The sequence below is a fragment of the Nyctereutes procyonoides genome, unplaced genomic scaffold (assembly GCF_905146905.1).
Source record: "Nyctereutes procyonoides isolate TBG_1078 unplaced genomic scaffold, NYPRO_anot_genome, whole genome shotgun sequence".
Lineage (NCBI taxonomy): Eukaryota > Metazoa > Chordata > Mammalia > Carnivora > Canidae > Nyctereutes > Nyctereutes procyonoides.
Window position 1 is genome coordinate 6,819,884 of NW_026575045.1, and position 17,226 is coordinate 6,837,109.

At 36.0% G+C, this 17,226-nt stretch overlaps 1 long non-coding RNA gene across 1 annotated transcript in view; it reads left to right on the forward strand.

Moving 5' to 3' along the window:
* The window catches only part of LOC129509279 (uncharacterized), a 92,265-nt gene that overhangs the window by 22,766 nt on the left and 52,273 nt on the right, over window positions 1-17,226 (forward strand). The window contains exon 2 of the long non-coding RNA XR_008664325.1: window positions 8,833-8,944. This is a non-coding gene — a long non-coding RNA (uncharacterized LOC129509279). The remainder of the gene's footprint in view (window positions 1-8,832; window positions 8,945-17,226) is intronic.

Sequence of the window (17,226 nt, forward strand, 5' to 3'; positions counted from 1 at the left end):
ATGGCTGCGATGATGAAATCTGTCTCAAAAGAAAAATATTTGTATTGATTTTATCATCTTAGAGGCTATAACATACGGGTAAGGCTGTTACTTAGAAACATACTGTCAGAAAGGTTTTTTGGACGGTTGTTTTGTTTTTGTTTTTGAGGAGAGTCAGAGAAAGCTAGATGGCGAATGGAGTGGCCTGAAAGCATGAATCAAGGTAAAACATGAGAATAAATCAAACTGAAATCATTGAACATTGGTGAATATATAAAGAGATTGAATCAGACTGCAGAAGAAAATGAATAAATTTCATATCCAGGAATACTTTTAATGGGAAGTTCTATAGTTGTCTCCCAACAGAAGTACGTGAAGTAATAGTCTTCAAAAGGTGGGGCCATCAGCTTTGTAGGCATTTAGAACTCGTCCGAACAAAGCCCCTGCAAGATTTATGTGACAAATAACACTGTAGACAGGAGCTGAGAAAGCAAGTATAAATATTCTGACTCCCTCTGACTTCCACCTAAACATGTACAGCCCGTTCAAAAATCCTGCTGCCTCTTTCTTGCCAGTTTGAATACAGTTCTCCTTGACTGGGAAACTGATCATTAAGTATGGAAAGCCTCTGGTTGGTTCCTCAGGTTCTCCACATACCACCTGACATTCTGCTAGATGAGTATATAATTTTAAAGAAAAGGTGTTAAACACGTGCTAAGGTCAGATATTTCCAGGTGCTATCTCATATTTCAAGATCACGGTAATCTCCTCTTTTATACAAGAGGCCATGATGCTCAGACACTAAACTGGTGATTTGGATTTCAAACCCTGGGCTACTTCTTCAGAAAGAGAGAAAACCTGGGTTTGGATTCAGATAGACTTGGATGTGAATCTGGGTTAGATTCCCATTTCTGTCCCAGAGCCTTCAATTCGCTTGTTCTATAACCTCCTTTATCCTTGCAGTGGAATTATTTTAAATTCTAGCCTGAAATCCTTATCTAGGAGCTTGTAGGGGTTATTCTATTACTGTCTGAATGAAACAATCCAGGAGCCTGGTTCCTCCTAGCAGAAAAGGATGCTGTTTCAGTGGATGCAAATGTATCAGTCTGTGACCTAATTGTGCATGAAATAAAGCTTTAAGAATTTTTATAATCAAAATTAATTTCTGTCATAAATATGAACTTCTACCGGATAATGATAAATTTAATTTTGCCAATTCAGAATAAACCTAATCAAATCAGGACTTTAAAAATATTATTTCAGAGTAAACTCATTCAACTTACTTTTCTTCCCCCAAACCTTGCCCACACTTGCCCTTACCTAATTTTAATGAGGTGTCGTAGATTACATAACTCCCAGTTTGTGCATTCCAGCTTCTTCTGAGAAGGGGGGTAGCAAGGTATAAAGTGTTAAAGCAATGGCTACTAATTATAAAGGAGTGTTGAGAGAGGTCATTGAGAAGATGTGGCCACCAGTTGACCCTGAGCTGAACCTGGGAGATCAGTTCCCCCCACCCTTCCTGGAATGCGGGTTCCACTTGCCTTTCTTGCTTCCAGAGGCTGCTCCAAGGGCACAGCCTTGAGACAGTCCTGTGGTGTGAGAACATCTGCAGGGTATACTTGACTGAACCCACTTAGGGCTTCTTTGTAAACTTTTGAGATTTGGCAGACAGACCGGATCCCCTCATCTTGCTGCCCAGGACAAGCTTTGTAAAGTTCCCTTTGCTTTTTAAGTCTGCCACTTACCAACCTGGAGAGGTCACCTCTTTCTTCACGTTCTTTCTGCCCTCTGAGTACAGGGGCCCTTTTCAGATTTCACCCACGAAGCTCCAGAAAGGTTTTCAAAGCAACAAGGAGTAGGCAAGACTATCTTATAGGATATAAGCCAGTTTGCTGGAAATGTGTATTTTCAGTTAAGTGCCAAATTGTATAGCATCAGTTCCAAGGAAGACCTTGAATCTATGCCAGCAGAAGCCACCATAAATTTGGCAGTGGTTGCTATAGCTCTGAGGCAAGGTAGGGCTTTGCCACTGATCAAAAGAGTTTCTATTAAGCTATGCGCTTTTGGCGTTTCCCCTGTAATTAAAGTTATTAGAGGATTGGAATTTTGTTTAGAAGCTTCTCTATGGCAATCAAAAAAAAAAGACAGTATATTTAACAGTAAGTGTTTGACTGCACATTTGCTTTAAGATGAGTCTAAGATGGACAATTTTAGGAAATACCTAGAGTTCACCCAAAGCGATCACTGTGATTCCAAATTATCATTGATGAAATAGTGTCATTTTGTGAGACATGTGCAAGAATATGAGTGACAGTGATACTGCATATAGGGAACAGTAGGGGCTTGGCAGATGGGCAAACTTGAACTCGAGCTACATCTGGAAAATTATCACGGTAAGTTTAAAGTGTTGATTCCATAGCTCCTACATCAAGCCCTAGGCCAGTGGTTGTCCATCTTTGACAATAGTTTTGATGATCTGTGGTCTTCAGCAGATAGAATTGTGGAGATTTACCTCTCAGATTAACTCCCAGGGTTATAAATGCAGAAAAGAGGAAGAATAAACTTTGTAAAGTTTTTGGATGGTGACCAAAGTAAATTTAATTCAATGGGAAATGTTAGCTTACAAGATTTTTATTAACAGCTTTATTGAGGTATAATTGTCATACAATAAAGTGCACATAATTAAAGTATAAAATGTATAAGTTTTGACACATATATAAATCAATGAACTAATGCACAATCAAGATAACAAAAATATCCATCATTTCCAGAAGATTCCCTATGCCCCTTGGTAATAGATTATTATAAATTGAATAGATTATTATAGATGAGTCACTGTTGGCTAAACATTTACATAAATGGAGTATAGTATGTATTCTTTACACTCTGGCTTCCGTCACTGACCATAATTATTTTGAGATCCATCCATCCATCCATGTTGTTGTATATGTCAATAGTTGTTTTGTTTTTATTTTTGATGTGTATCCCTTTATATGAGTATACCACAAATTATTTATCCATTCACCTCTCCATGGACATGGGAGTGTTTTCCAGGTTTTTGCTGTTTGCAACAGCAAAAATAAACTTCTGTGCACATTCGTATACAAGACTTCATGTGCACATATGCTTTATTTTCCTTTGAGTAAATATTTAGGTGTAGAACAACTGCATCGTGTGGTAGGTATACATTTAGTTTTTAAGAAACTATCAAGCTGTTTTTTAAAATGGTTGTACAATTTTACATCATTTTACATTTTTTATCAGCAATATCTGGGAGGTTTTTTTTTAAGATTTTATTTATTTATTCATGGGGGGGTGGGGAGGCAGAGACACAGGCAGAGGGAGAAGCAGGCTCCATGCAGGGAGCCGGACATGGGACTTGATCTTTGGTCCCCAGGATCACGGCCTGGGCCTGAAGGCGGCACTAAACTGCTGAGCCATCCAGGCTGCCCAATATCTGGAGTTTTAATTCCTTTATAACCTCACCAACACTCATGGTCAACGTTTTTAATTTTAGCCATTTTATTAAGTATGTGGTAGAGTCTCATTGGGGCTTTAATTTGCATTTCTCTAATGACTAATGATATTGAACATCTTTTGGCCTTATTTACCATCTGTGTATTTTCTTTGGTAAAGAATTTGTTCAATCAAGACTTTAGCCCATTTTTTAAATTAGGTAATTATAGAAGGTCTTTATATGATCTAAACACATGTGTTTTTTCAGACATATGATTTGTAAATATTTTCTCCTAGTCTGTGGCTTCTCTTCTTATTCTCCTAGTGTCTGTCAAATAACATAATTTTTGAACTCTTTTAAAAAGCGTATTTTACTTTTGGGGTTATATTTAAGAAATCTTGCCTAAACCTAAGATTACAAAGATATTGCTCTGTTTTCTTCTAGAAGTCACAGGGCTATAGGGGATCCCTGGGTGGCTCAGTGGTTTAACGTCTGCCTCTGGCCCAGGGCTGATCCTGGTGTCCCAGGATCGAGTCCCACGTCGGGCTCCCTGCATGGAGCCTGCTTCTCCCTCTGCCTGTGTCTTGCCTCTATCTCTCTCTGTGTCTCTCAGGAATAAATAAATAAAATCTTAAAAAAAAAAGAAGTCACAGGGTTGTAAGATTTAGATTTATGATCTCATTTGACTTAATTAGTATACATAGTGAAATGTGTGGTTTGAAGTCCATAATTTTGCACATTGCTATCCAATTATTTCAGCGTATTTGTTGAAATGATTATTTTGTCTCCTCTGCACCTATGTTGAAAATCAGTTATCCATGTGCCTGTTGGTCTCTATTCTGGACTCTTCTGTTCTATTAATGCATTTGTCTGTCATTATGCTAAACACATACCATTTTGGTTACTGTAGCTTTGTATTAGGTCTTGAAATATGGTTGTGAGAGTCCTCCAACTTTGTGCTTTTTTCAAATTTGTTTTGGCTATTCCAGTTCCTTGTATGTCCTTTACATTTTGTACTGAAATAAACGTGGCCATTTCCACAAGAATGTCTGCTGGGGTTTTGAATACGGATTATATTGAATCTATAGATCAATTTGAGGGGAATTAGCATCTTAGCAATATTGAATTTTCCCAACCCAGGAACATGGTCTTATCACTTGATGTTTCTAGGAGTTCTATTATATCTCACAGCAATGTTTTGCGGTTTTCATTGTATAAGTTTCTCATATCCTATGTTAGACTTATCCCTATTTCACATTTTGACGCTGTTGTTAGTGGCATTGTTTTTTAAAATTTCTGATTATTACCAGTGTAGAGAACTTCAACAGATTTCTGTATATTTTTCTTGCATGCTGAATCCACTGTTAGTTCTAGTAGCTTTTAATTGATTCCATAAGATTTTCTACAGACAATCGTGTCATCTGTAAATAGACTTTTACTTCTGCCTCTTCAATCTGGATACCTTTCATTTATTTATTTTTTTCTTTTTGCCTTCTGCACTAGCTAGAATCTCTAGTAAAATGATAGTTTAAGTGGAGAGGGTAGACATCTTTGTCTTATTTCTGATCATAGGGGAAAAACATTTGTTTTTCATTACTAAGAATGAAATTAGCTGTAGGTTTTTCATAAATGTCCTTTTTCCCTTTATTAGGTTGAAAAAGTTCCCTCGCTGTGAACTTTTATTAGGACTGAGAGTCAGGTTTTGTTAAATGCTTTTTCTGCATTTAATTAAATTATCATGTGTATTTTTTCTTTTTAGTTTGTTGATGTGGTGAATTACATTAATTGATTTTTGAATGGTAAACATTGTGGCATTTGTAGGATAATTCCCTCCTCCTTGGTTATGGTAGCATTTTAACATATTTTTGAATTCAATTTGCTAAAATGCTTGTTGAGTAATTTTACGTCTACGTCATCAGAGGTATTGCTCTGTAGTGTTCTTTTCTTGTAGTCTTTTTTTTAAGATAATGCTTTGTTGACTGAGTTGGGAAGTACTCCTTCTTCTTCATCAGCCTTCTGCAATATTTTGTGTGTGATTGCTATTGTTTCTTTCTTAGATGTCTGGTAAATTTTTCTAGTAAAAATACCAAGGCCTAAAGTGTCTCTGTGGGAAAGTTTTTAGCTCCAAATTGAATTTCTTTGAGAGATATAAAGCTATTCAGGTTACCTATTTTTTCTGAAGTTTGTGTATTTCAAGGAATTTTTCCATTTATTTTAAGTTGTCAAATTTATTGGCATAAGGTTTTTCATAATATTACATTATTTTCCTTTTAATATTTGTAGAATCTAGACTGTTATTACATCTCTTTGTGGATATTGATAATTTTTTACTCTTTTCTTTTTTCACTGATTAGTCTGGCTAGATATTTTCTAATTTTATTGATCTTCTCAAAGAACCAGATTTTTGTTTCATTTATTTTCTCAGCTAGATTTGTGTTTCTATTTCATTGCTCTCTGATCTGATTTATTGTTTCTCTCTGTTACTTGGGTTTCACTTTCTAATTCTATAAATTTCCCCTAAGTACTATTTTAAACACATCTCAGAAATTTGGAAGTAGTTTCTTTTGATTTTTACTCAGTTTAAAATACTAATTTTCTTATTGATTTATCATTTGTTTAATGGATTATTTAGAAGTGTGTCATTTTAGTTTCCAAATATTTGAAATTTTCTAGAGATCTTCCAGTCATTAATTTCTAATAATTATATTATGGTCAGAGATCATCCTTTGTATAGCTTGAATTTTTAAAATTTATTGAGACACTTTTTCATAGCCCAGAATATGGTCTATCTTGGTCAGTGTTTCATGTGCACTTAAAAAGAAGGCATGTTCTGCTTTTGTTAATTGGAGTGTTGTATAAATATCCTATTAAGTTGATTGATTATGTTGTTAATTCTTCTATGACTACAGATTTTCTATTTTTTTAAGAGAAGAATATTGAAATCTCCAGCTGTGGTGGACTAGTCCACTAGTAATTCTAAATAGTCCACTTCTGTAATTCTATCAGTTTCTGTTTCACCTATCTTGTTATCAGTTATATAAATATTTAGATTTTTTAATGCCTTCTTGATGGACTAACCCCTTTTTCCTTATGAAATAACCTTTAAAAAAATCCTGATAGTACTCTGCTTGAATTCTATTGTGCCCGATACTAATATAGTCCCTCCAACTTTCTTTTAATTAGGGTTAGCACGGTATTATCTTTTTCTATCCTTTTCTATGCAGTGCTTACATGCAGCATATAGGTGGCTCTTACATTTTTTTTGAAAATCTGATTTGACAGGCTCTACCTTTTAACTGGGATGTTTTGACAATTACAGTTAATGTGATTATTAATCTAGTTAAGTCTATCATTTTGACATTTGTTTTCTATTTGATCCAGTTCTTCCATTTTCCTTTTTGTCCTCTTACTTTGCCTGAAAAATTTCCTTTAACATTTCTTATATAGCAGGTCTGTGGGTGATGAATTTTTTTTCAGCTTTTGTACATCTGTAAGTCTTTATTTCACCTAATTTCTTAAAAGACATTTTGCTTAGTGTAGAGTTCTAGGTGGACAGGTTTTCTGTTTCTTTCTTTTCTTCTTTTTTTTTGGACAATGCATTAAAGATATTGCCTCATTGTCTTCTCTTTGTATTGTTTCCTATGAGAAATCTGCCATCATTCCTCTTTTTCTCTGTATTTAACAGGTTTTTCTGTTTTTCCCTGCTTTTATAATTTTCTATCACTGGTTTAGAAAAAGCCAATTATGATATGCTTTGGTGTATCCTTTTTCCTAAATCTTGTGTCTTGGATTCATTGAACTTAGATATGCAGATATATAGTTCTCATTTAATTTGGAAAATTACTGGCCATTATTTCTTCAAATTTCTTTCTGTCACCCTCAAACCAAACAGAGACTTCTATTACATATGTACAGGTATGGTATCTTCAAGTTGTCCACAGCTCACTGATACTCTTTTTTCTCTTTCTTTGCTTTATTTTGGATAGTTTCTTTTTTTCTTTTTTTTTTTGGATAGTTTCTATTGCTGTATCTTCAAGCATTTTTGTTCTGCAATTTCTAATTAACTCTTTAAGATAATTTTTACTGTGCTAAAAAAAAAGCATGTCACATAAAATTTACCATCTTAACTATTTTTAAGTATATAGCGCAATAGTACTAAGTATATTCACATTGCTGTGAAACATCTTATTGATTACTTTTTTTCTAACTCTTAATTCCACTTGATTTATTTTTCATCTCATCACTAAATTTTTGTCACTAAAAGTTTGATTTAGGTCTTTTCTATGTCATCCATATCTGTACTTAATTTTTGATCATATGGAAAACATAACTGTTCTAATGTCCTTGTCTGCTAATTTTAACATCTTGTTTGTTTTCAATTGATTGACTGTCCGCCTCATTAAGGGTTGTATTTTGTTTCTTTGCATGCCTCATAACCTTTTATGGGATGCTGGACATTGCAGATTTTTTCCCATTCTGTGCTGGATATTTTTATATCAGTAAAAATATTCTCAAGCATTGTTTTGGGATATAGTTAAGTTACCAAAAAAAAGTCTGATTCTTTCATAAATTGCTTTGAAGATGTGTTCAGCAGTCCTAGTGCGGTGTTTAGTCTAGGGTTAATTATTCCACACTACTGAAGCAAGATGCTTTACCAAATGGCTTGTGAATTATGAAGTATTTCAGTCTTGCTAGTGGGAACAGGCACTATTCCCAGTCCTGGGTGAGCACCAACTATTGTTAGTTCTAATCCTTTTGGGTAGTTCTTTCCTGGCAGCAATCTCTAGTACTCTGCCCTGTGAACTCTAGCCACCTTGTTTTCCCGAGACTCTATCTCCTCAATGCAGGGAGTCGGCTTTGAGTTTCTGGGTTTTTTTTTCTGTGGTGTAGTCTGGAAATTCCTTAAGGCCATAAATTAAGGAAATCATAGGATTCACCTGATTTCTTCCTCATTTCTCAGCCATTGGTATTGGTGTTTCTCACCTGATGCCAGGATCCTGAAATTTGTTTCTCTCAAATATTTTGTCTATTTGTTGTGGTTGTTTCAGGCAAGAGAGTGAATCTGGTATCTGTTAGTCCATCTTGGCCATAAGCAGAAGACCATGGTGCCAGTTTTTGTCATGGACTTAGACTTTGTTTATCATTCTATATTGTCTTCCCTTTAATCAATTAATAATGTTTATGAGAAGATATAACACGATAGAGTTGAAGAGAGGAAACACATTATCACCAAGAATTTTTGTTCACCAAAATTTCTTTGTAGCACAGATCTCATCAGAAAGTTCAAGACATAAATGAATAAAATATTATTTCCTCAGGAAAAAATATATTTTTTTAAGTTTTGGAAGCTGCAATGAAATAATATTTTAGATCCAACAAATAATTCATCTCTCCAGCAGAGCCCAGGAACCCCAAGCAGAAGAGACCAGCAAGGCCATGAGGATGCATACAGAAGATGTCTAGATTGGTGGTCCTGGGCCATGGCAGGAAAGTCAGAGCTGAAACTTGGTAAGTCCTCCAAACTGTGTGAAGCTCCTCTTTAAATAAAGAAACCAGTTACAGTATAAATGAAAAAACTCTATGAATTATAGAAACAAGGGAGAACATTTCAGTTCTGAAATGGCATCTTGTTGGAGGAAATGACTGTTCAGTTTCTATTGTTCACTGTTTGGCTTTAGGATATCTTAAATGGGAACAGTCTTCAGATTGGTTAATTTCTTAAAGTGGTTGATGTAAGTGCCATGAAGTTCTTTTTTTTTTTTTTTTTTTTTTTTTTGTGCCATGAAGTTCTTAATGAAAAAGGATTTGCTATGTGAGTCCTAAGACATTTTAAAGTTGAAATTGGACATAGTTCTTAAAGTTCCCAATTTTGCATGATTGGTGGAGGTGGTTGTTCTGTTCTAATCTATTAACACATGGTAAGCTCTGTGTAATGTTAACTATTATTATATATTTAAACAATGAAAACTAACTCAGCAGACTGTAATGTGCACTCATGGCAAGGCACATTTTTGTAGCATACCATAGATATTCTCCACTGTACTACTCTTTTTGTTAAACATTTTTTATTTTTAAGTAATCTCTACACCCAACATAGGACTTGAACTTACAACTCTGAGATCAAGAGTTGCAGGCTTTACTGGCTGAGCTAGCCAGGCACCTCTCCACTATACTATTCTGAGTTGAGTTGACTATGTTGCAACATGGTAGTCTTTCCTGTAGCTTCTCTTTAAGTTATTTATTTTGTACTTGGCAAATAGACTTGAGAACAGTGTTCTAGAAAAGTGAAGCAAAGAAACTTCATACCAGGTATTAAAATTTGAGTTTTACATTGACTAGAGGAGACTTCAAAGATAGAGCTGTTAGGGATTGGTGGTAGTCTATTATGAAGTATACTATAAAGAAAACTGCAACAAGGGAGGTTTGACCAGAAATTAAACAAATGGGGCTGGGAAAAAAAATGCTCCAGAGACAGGTCATGGGGCGAATCAAGAAGGGAAGAGTGAGTACCAGCTGATAATGCTGGGGAATGCATCCCTACCAGGACCATGCAATAACCATGTCAGCCATAGCTGACAATGGCAATTAACACTTATTTCCAAATGTACATCCCTTCTACTTGATTAAATCATACTATTTTGATCTTTAAAATCCCTGTTTAAGGAGCACCTGGTTGGCTCAGTTGTTAAAGTGCCCAACTCTTGATTTTGGCTAAGGTCATGATCTCAGGGTTGAGAGATCAAGCCCTACATTCTGATAATTTCTCTCTGTGTGCCCCTTTTAGTTGAAAGAAAGAAAGAAAGAAAGAAAGAAAGAAAGAAAGGAAGGAAGGAAGGAAAGAAAGTCTCTGTTTAAGACAAGATAGGTGAATTATCCAAGAAATAAAAAACTCCACATTCTCTGCAGCTGAGCACAATAATTATTTCTTATCAATGCAAAATCTGCTGTGGGTCCAAGCAACTCTCCAGGACTACTGCTCTCCATGTGGTTATTCAGTGATGGAGGCATGATCCTGTAACCTGGAACACAGGGCCTCTTAAAGATTTATTTATTTATTATTTGAGAGAGAGAGAGAGAGAGGGAGTGGGCATGCGTGTATTCATGAGTGGTGGGGGAGGGGCAGAGGGAGAGGGAGAGAGAGACTCTCAAGCGGATTCCCTGCTGAGAATGGAGCCTGACTCGGACTCATCTCACTGTCCTGAGATCATGATCTGAGCCGAAATCAAGAGTCAGACATTGAACCAACTGAGCCACCCAGGCACCTCCAGGACCTCTTCAGTTAAAGGTCAGGGACAAGAGAGATTGCTGGATGTCATTTCTGCTCCCATTTTAGTGGACAGAATTAATCACATTGCCCTGCCCGGCTAAAGGAGCTGAGCAGCAGAATCCTCTGTGACTAGGCAAGAAAAGGGAGATTGGATACTGGAGAATAGTTGGTTCTTACCTTCTTGCATCCAGGGCTGTTGCATATACTGCCCCATGCCTGACTTAGACCTCAGTTTGGCTTTGTTCACACTCACTAATCCTTCTAGCTTCAGGTTAAATGATTATTTGCTTCACATGTAGCTCTACCAGTAGACTGTAAAATGCATTACTCATCCTGTCTGATTTCCCCAGCCCCTAACACACACAGTACCTAGTATCTAGTTAGTCCAATATATGTAAATAAATAACTACTTTGGATAGTAACAGAAGCATCTGCAAATTTCCTTCTTGATATTGTAATTTCTGCTTTGCTAACTATGGAAACATTCCAACATTGTAAACAAACATGTCATAAGTGGCAGACAAGAAGCTGGGAGACATTTACAGGCCAGTAGGGCACAGGTGCTGTGGATTGTCAATAACGATTCCAGTTTCTGATATTGGGTAGTGTTTTGTTTGTTCATCATTCCTCCAGATAATATTGCTGTTTTTAAGAGAGATAGATTATTTAAAAATTTCCTTCAGCTTTTTTTCCTGACTGTAAATCTGACATGTATACATCATAGAGAAACTGGAAAGTCCATCAAATATAAGGTCTTCATTCCCATATTCGAAAACCATTGTATTTTGACAGGTTTACATTCAGACTTTTATCAACACACATCTTTCTTTACATGGTTGAAATAAAATGGTCAAATGGATTTTTATTTTGAATTTTAAAATATTTTGTCATAGAATTTCCACTTTAATTAAGGTCTGCTAAAGCATCATTTTAAATGACAACATTTTTCTTTAATGTTTAAACCATAATGTAAACGTCTTAATAGTGGTCATTTAGATCATATCCAATAGCTTTTCACTACATAAAATGTGTAGTAAATACTGTAATGAATAAACATTTCTCTATGTTTTGGACTATTTTCTTAGGATAGATTCATAGAAAAAAAAACAGATAAATTAAAAGACAGGAGCATTTATACAATCGTAGTCACTTTAGTCAACAGTGTTAAACAAATACTTAGGGATCATTTAAACTGCTTACTATTTCCTTGGTTAGAAATATGGATTATGAACTCAGAGGATTTAAAATAGTCTTTCTATGTAGCAGTAAAAAAAAAAATCTTTAAAAGTAGTTTCTGTATGATCAGCATTATCTCATTGGGTGGGACCATAATAACATGCCCAGCATTTCCACACTGCCTTATATAGCGGGTTCTTAACATTCAAGAGAGATACATCTGAAACCCATCTGGAATCTTTCAAGTTACAAAAGTACTTTAACAAATAGTCCCCCCACCCAAATTTCCATATTTGCAGTGGCTAAAGCACTAGGTGAAAGACTTTCTTCAATCACCTTTTCTTCTTTTAGAGTCAATAAATATGGCAGTCTTTGACATAAGAGTGTCATTAACCATGGATAAATTCAAGATTCTGCTCTTTAATATATTTAAAACTTAATTTTTCTGAGTAATAATTATTATTTTCTTAGCTCTCTTTACTTTGTATTCATTTTTTCCAACAACACTTGCATATGGCTTGCTTTGGCCTAAGGTGTCCATTTTTTTTTATTTTTTAAATTTTTTTAAGGTGTCCATTTTTAAGAAAGAAACAAAGTTTCTCCATTGCTCAGTGTGAATTTTTGCTGATGAGAAGGGTACTATAAAACCGAACAAATTAGTTATTGGACAGTGCTGGTGCTCAGGCACTCTGAGTGACTATCTCGGGTATAATCCTTAAACATCCACTAATTCAAAATGACAATCTATTGAATATGTCAGAGATTATGTGTGAATGCATAGCCATGAAGATTAAATCCATACATTCCAATGATCCCTGCGATCTTTGCGATTTTTGAGAGCATATTAATAAATGGAACAGTTATAATTATCCCCTTTGTCTAGAAGAGGAAGCCGAAGCCAATGAGGATGTAATTGTCTTGGCCAAGGTCATATAGTACATAAGTGAGATTGCTGGGGTGAGACTTAGATTCAGGAATGGAACACTTTAGAAAGTGAATCTTCATTATATACATGAACAGATGGAATGGAGCTGAGTAAGACATTATTCTTCAGAGTCAATGAGATGTAAATATAGGTGGGAACAAGAGTAGACAAGACAATAGGAAATCAAATCATCCTACAGAATAATCCTTACCGAATAATTACTGCACAAGAGATGACCTCAATTCACTCATGAAGAGAAGAAAAAAAATGAACTGATGTTTTTGCCATATGCTGGCTGAAGACATGTAGAGGAAATAGCAAGCTGATTTGAGTTGAAGGGGCATGGCAGGAGCTGGCAGCCTAATTTCTTTTCCCATTAATTTTTACCCCCATCCCAACCTCCACCCCACAAGGGACCTGCCAAAGTAGACATCCAAAATGAGTGTATCTCAGTTAAGGATAGGATGTTATGCCATACAACTGAGTGGAAAAGGAAATAGGTTTCTGATAGAATCTAGCTTTTATCTCCTAGGGAGTTGTGCAATTATAAATAAGATCCTAGATAAAAGGTAAAGAGATTTATCACTTAGAATGTAATACACATATTTATCTGTCCAAATATGGGTACAATTAATTCAATAAACTTCTGTTTTTCTAATTCAAGGCTTATGTTCAATTACATCACTTCTGAATACTATATGCAATAATACAAATTCTGCTTGGTTAAGATTTACTGACCTTTACTGACTCCAAAACTCACTGTGCTACTGGAACTAAAAATATCAATTATATTATTACAAAATAACCTCAGTTGGTAGTCTTCAGAGGCAGAACCCCATGAATAGTCTCTGTAAATTCTAATCATTTATAGGATTGCAATGGAAGTAAGACTTCACTTTAATTTCTGTTCTAATATGTAGGACTCTAGACCTCGGTTTCTCCATCTGTGAAAGGGGATACGATGATATTTATCCTTTCTACCTCCCAGGATGATATGAGGATCAAATAAAGCAAGAATCAGGTCCATAAAACACTACCATGATGTAAGAAATTATTATTACATTGGTATGATCATTACTGACTATTAGCTCTCTTTCTCGACAGATTGGTTGTGAGGTGGGAGTATGTTTGGTTCACTTTGGCCATCCAGAGAGTATGTTAGAGATTAGATTTTAGCACAGGGGCAAAGGGCAGGCTCTTTCTTCCCCAAATCCTCCCAAACCAAAGCAGAATTCCTAGTAGGATTTTGTGTGTTCATTTGGGTTGATTATTCTATTTTTTGATGTGAAAAGTAGGAGATGATAAAGGGCATTAACAAATAGAAGAAGGGTGGCAGTGGCAAATATAAACTGGCTTCACCTACATTTTCCCAGCTCACATATATCTCTTCCCATTCATTCTTCCATCTATCCATCCACCAATCCATTCATCCATAAATCCAATGAATATTTATGAACCATTTACTGTGTGACAATTTGGGCTTCCTTTTAGCTTTCCTCATCTGAGCACACTGCTGAGTTGTATGAAAATGATTGCTTAAGTTGCATGTGTCCAATGAGACTGTGAATTTCTTAAGGGCAGGAGATGTGCCTTATACTTTTATTCTGTTCTCTGTAGTGCTTAGGATAGTGCTAGGAAAGTATAAGGAGCCATTAAATAGTTACTGAGTTTTTCTTAAAGGGCCATGTAGTATCTTTATGGTTGATGATTTTTAAAAAGCACTGTGTTGCAGGTTGGGTTTCTCAGGGGGTGGCCTCTGAGATGGAGATTAGCATGCTGGGAGTTGAGTGGGAAGTCAATACCTGTGGAAGGGAAGGGAAGGGAAGGGAAGGGAAGGGAAGGGAAGGGAAGGGAGCTGAGGGGGTGAGGAGAAGACAATGCAGCCCAAGTGAAGTTCTCAGCCCACCCTCATGGGAAGCTCTGACACTAGGATGGCCTTTCAGGGTTGCCCTGAGTTGGAGTGAGGGAGCCAGGCCTTTGTACCAAACATTAACCAGTCATTGGAGGCAGGCTGCCTCGAGGAAGGGATGTGACCTTGGGTGAAGTAATGAGACCATTCTGAAAGAGAGTTGTCAGCTGTAGGCTGTTTTCTGGCAGCATTCTCAGCAACTGAAGGAATGGGTTCTTTAGTCCTGGAGGGAAATCTGGGCGGCATCCATTGCTAATTTTAATATTAGTAGAAGAGGATGCTGGAAGCTTCATCTGAGAGGAAAAAAGTGAATTTTAATGTTGGCACTTTATATACCTTATGTTCATTAAAAAAACATTTTTAAGTCGCTCACTAATATAGTTCTAAAATAAAAGTTCCCCCTCAAACACATATTTCTATGAAACATTTAAAAAAAAACAAACTCAAATGAAGATGAAACTTGTGTTAGTATATATTAGTCAGAGTGAGTTTGTTTCATGTAATTGAACCCAACTAAAATTAGTTCAGAAACAGGAAATTGTATTGTCTCATGTAACCAAACTCCAGGAAAGGCAAAATTGCAAGTAGGCGTCAGGGACTTATATGGTAACAGATCATTTCTTAGTCTCTGCTTCTCTCTTCACATTGCTTCTTCCACAGAGCTGGAAGTGAGGCTCACAGCAGTTTCCAAGCTCAATTTCATCACTAGAGGGGGATTAAAACTTGATCTCTCTTTTGTGAAGTTAAAAACTCCCTGGGAAGGTTTTTACTGGATCCATTGTTATCTGTGGACAAATTAGCTGCAGCCAGGAGGATGAGGTATGATGATGAGTTATGAGTTCAGTTGAGTCAATCTGGGTAGCTCTCACCAGTCACTGTGGCCAAGTAAGATTAAGGGAATTCTCAAGTGGAATCCATGACTGGAATGCAGACCAGAACATCTTGTGGAAAGGTAGGGCAGGCAATGAGTGGATAAAACAAAAGGTGTTGCGTATTAGATTTCTCTTATTCCCTTGTTTCAATCTTACCAGACTAATATTATTCTGTTTTTGGCTTTGGCATATGGGCCAGTGCATCTATTCATGGAAATAGACCATATACACAGCTATCAATAAATTGTTCATAAATATTAGGTTCCACTCATTTTGCACTGAGATTAATCACCTGCCAACGTGTACATGGTTTTCTTGGCTCAGAGAAATTGTTTATTAGTCATATTAACAAGGGAATTTTTAAGGGCTAGAAATGAAGACATAATGATTATATCTTCTTTTTAAGAGGATATTTATTTATTTATATTAACAAATATATTCACAATATATTATGTATGATTACATTTATATTAAAAATTATTTATTAACAAATAGAAGGCATTTGAACCTTTATCAAATAAACTTACTCTGAGTGATTTATAATATCATTTAGTTGGCTATACATCTTTATTATATGAAGAAGACTTATTTGAAAATACAACAACTTGAAAAATAGTCCTGTTCAGTTCCAGTAAAAAATCTCTGCCTTCAATTTCAGAAGGAATCAGCCTACCTTTTAACTCTTCTAGTGTCAGAGTTACTGGTCCAGTATTTATCTACTCCACCCCAAGTGATTAGTTACAGTCAACTCTTACTCCCATCCCATGGTAAATCCAATCCCAGTGGTTGGTTCAGAAAGGGGTATGTGGTATGATACACAAAAGAATGAATGTTTCTGTGAAAAGTTTTCCTCTTCCACAGAAAGATGAAAAATTTTCTTTTAGAGATTGTTGGGTCCATATGTCTCAATGCTCTGCTAATGTTACCTGTCACTAGTCCAAGGTGAAGCCAACAGTGAGAATATCCCATTAGAAAGATAAGAACCGGGGCATCTGGGTGGCTTAGTGGTTGAGCATCTGCCTTTGATTGTGATCCTGGGGTCCTGGGATCGAGTCCCACATTGGGCTCCTCACAGGGAGCCTGCTTCTATCTCTGCCTGTGTCTCTGCCTCTCTCTGTGTCTCTTATGAATGAATAAATAAAATCTTGAAAAGAAAAAAAAGAAAAAGAAGAACCCAGGTCCCTGTTGACATTGTTGAATCAGTGAATTAACCAGCCTCAGAGCCTTTCCTTCTATTGACTGAGGATGGCTAATACATCTCCTTATGGTTTAAGCCAAAATCAGGTTGTTTGCTACATATAGCTGCATATTTCTTAATATATATACAGTCTCCCCCATCTATGGGGGATATGTTCCAAGACCCCCAGTAGATGCCTGAAACTATGAATAGTATAGGATCCTATATATATACTCTTACATACATATGATAAAGTTCAGTTTACAAATTAGGCACAGTAGATTAGCAACAATAACTGCTAATAAAATAGAACAAGTATAACAGTATACTGTAATAAAAGTTATGTGAGTATAGTCTCTGTCTCAAAATATCTTACTATATTATACCTACCCTTCTTCTTCTCTTGATGATGTGAGATGGTAAAATGCCAATGTGATGAGATGTAGTGAGGTGAATGACATGAC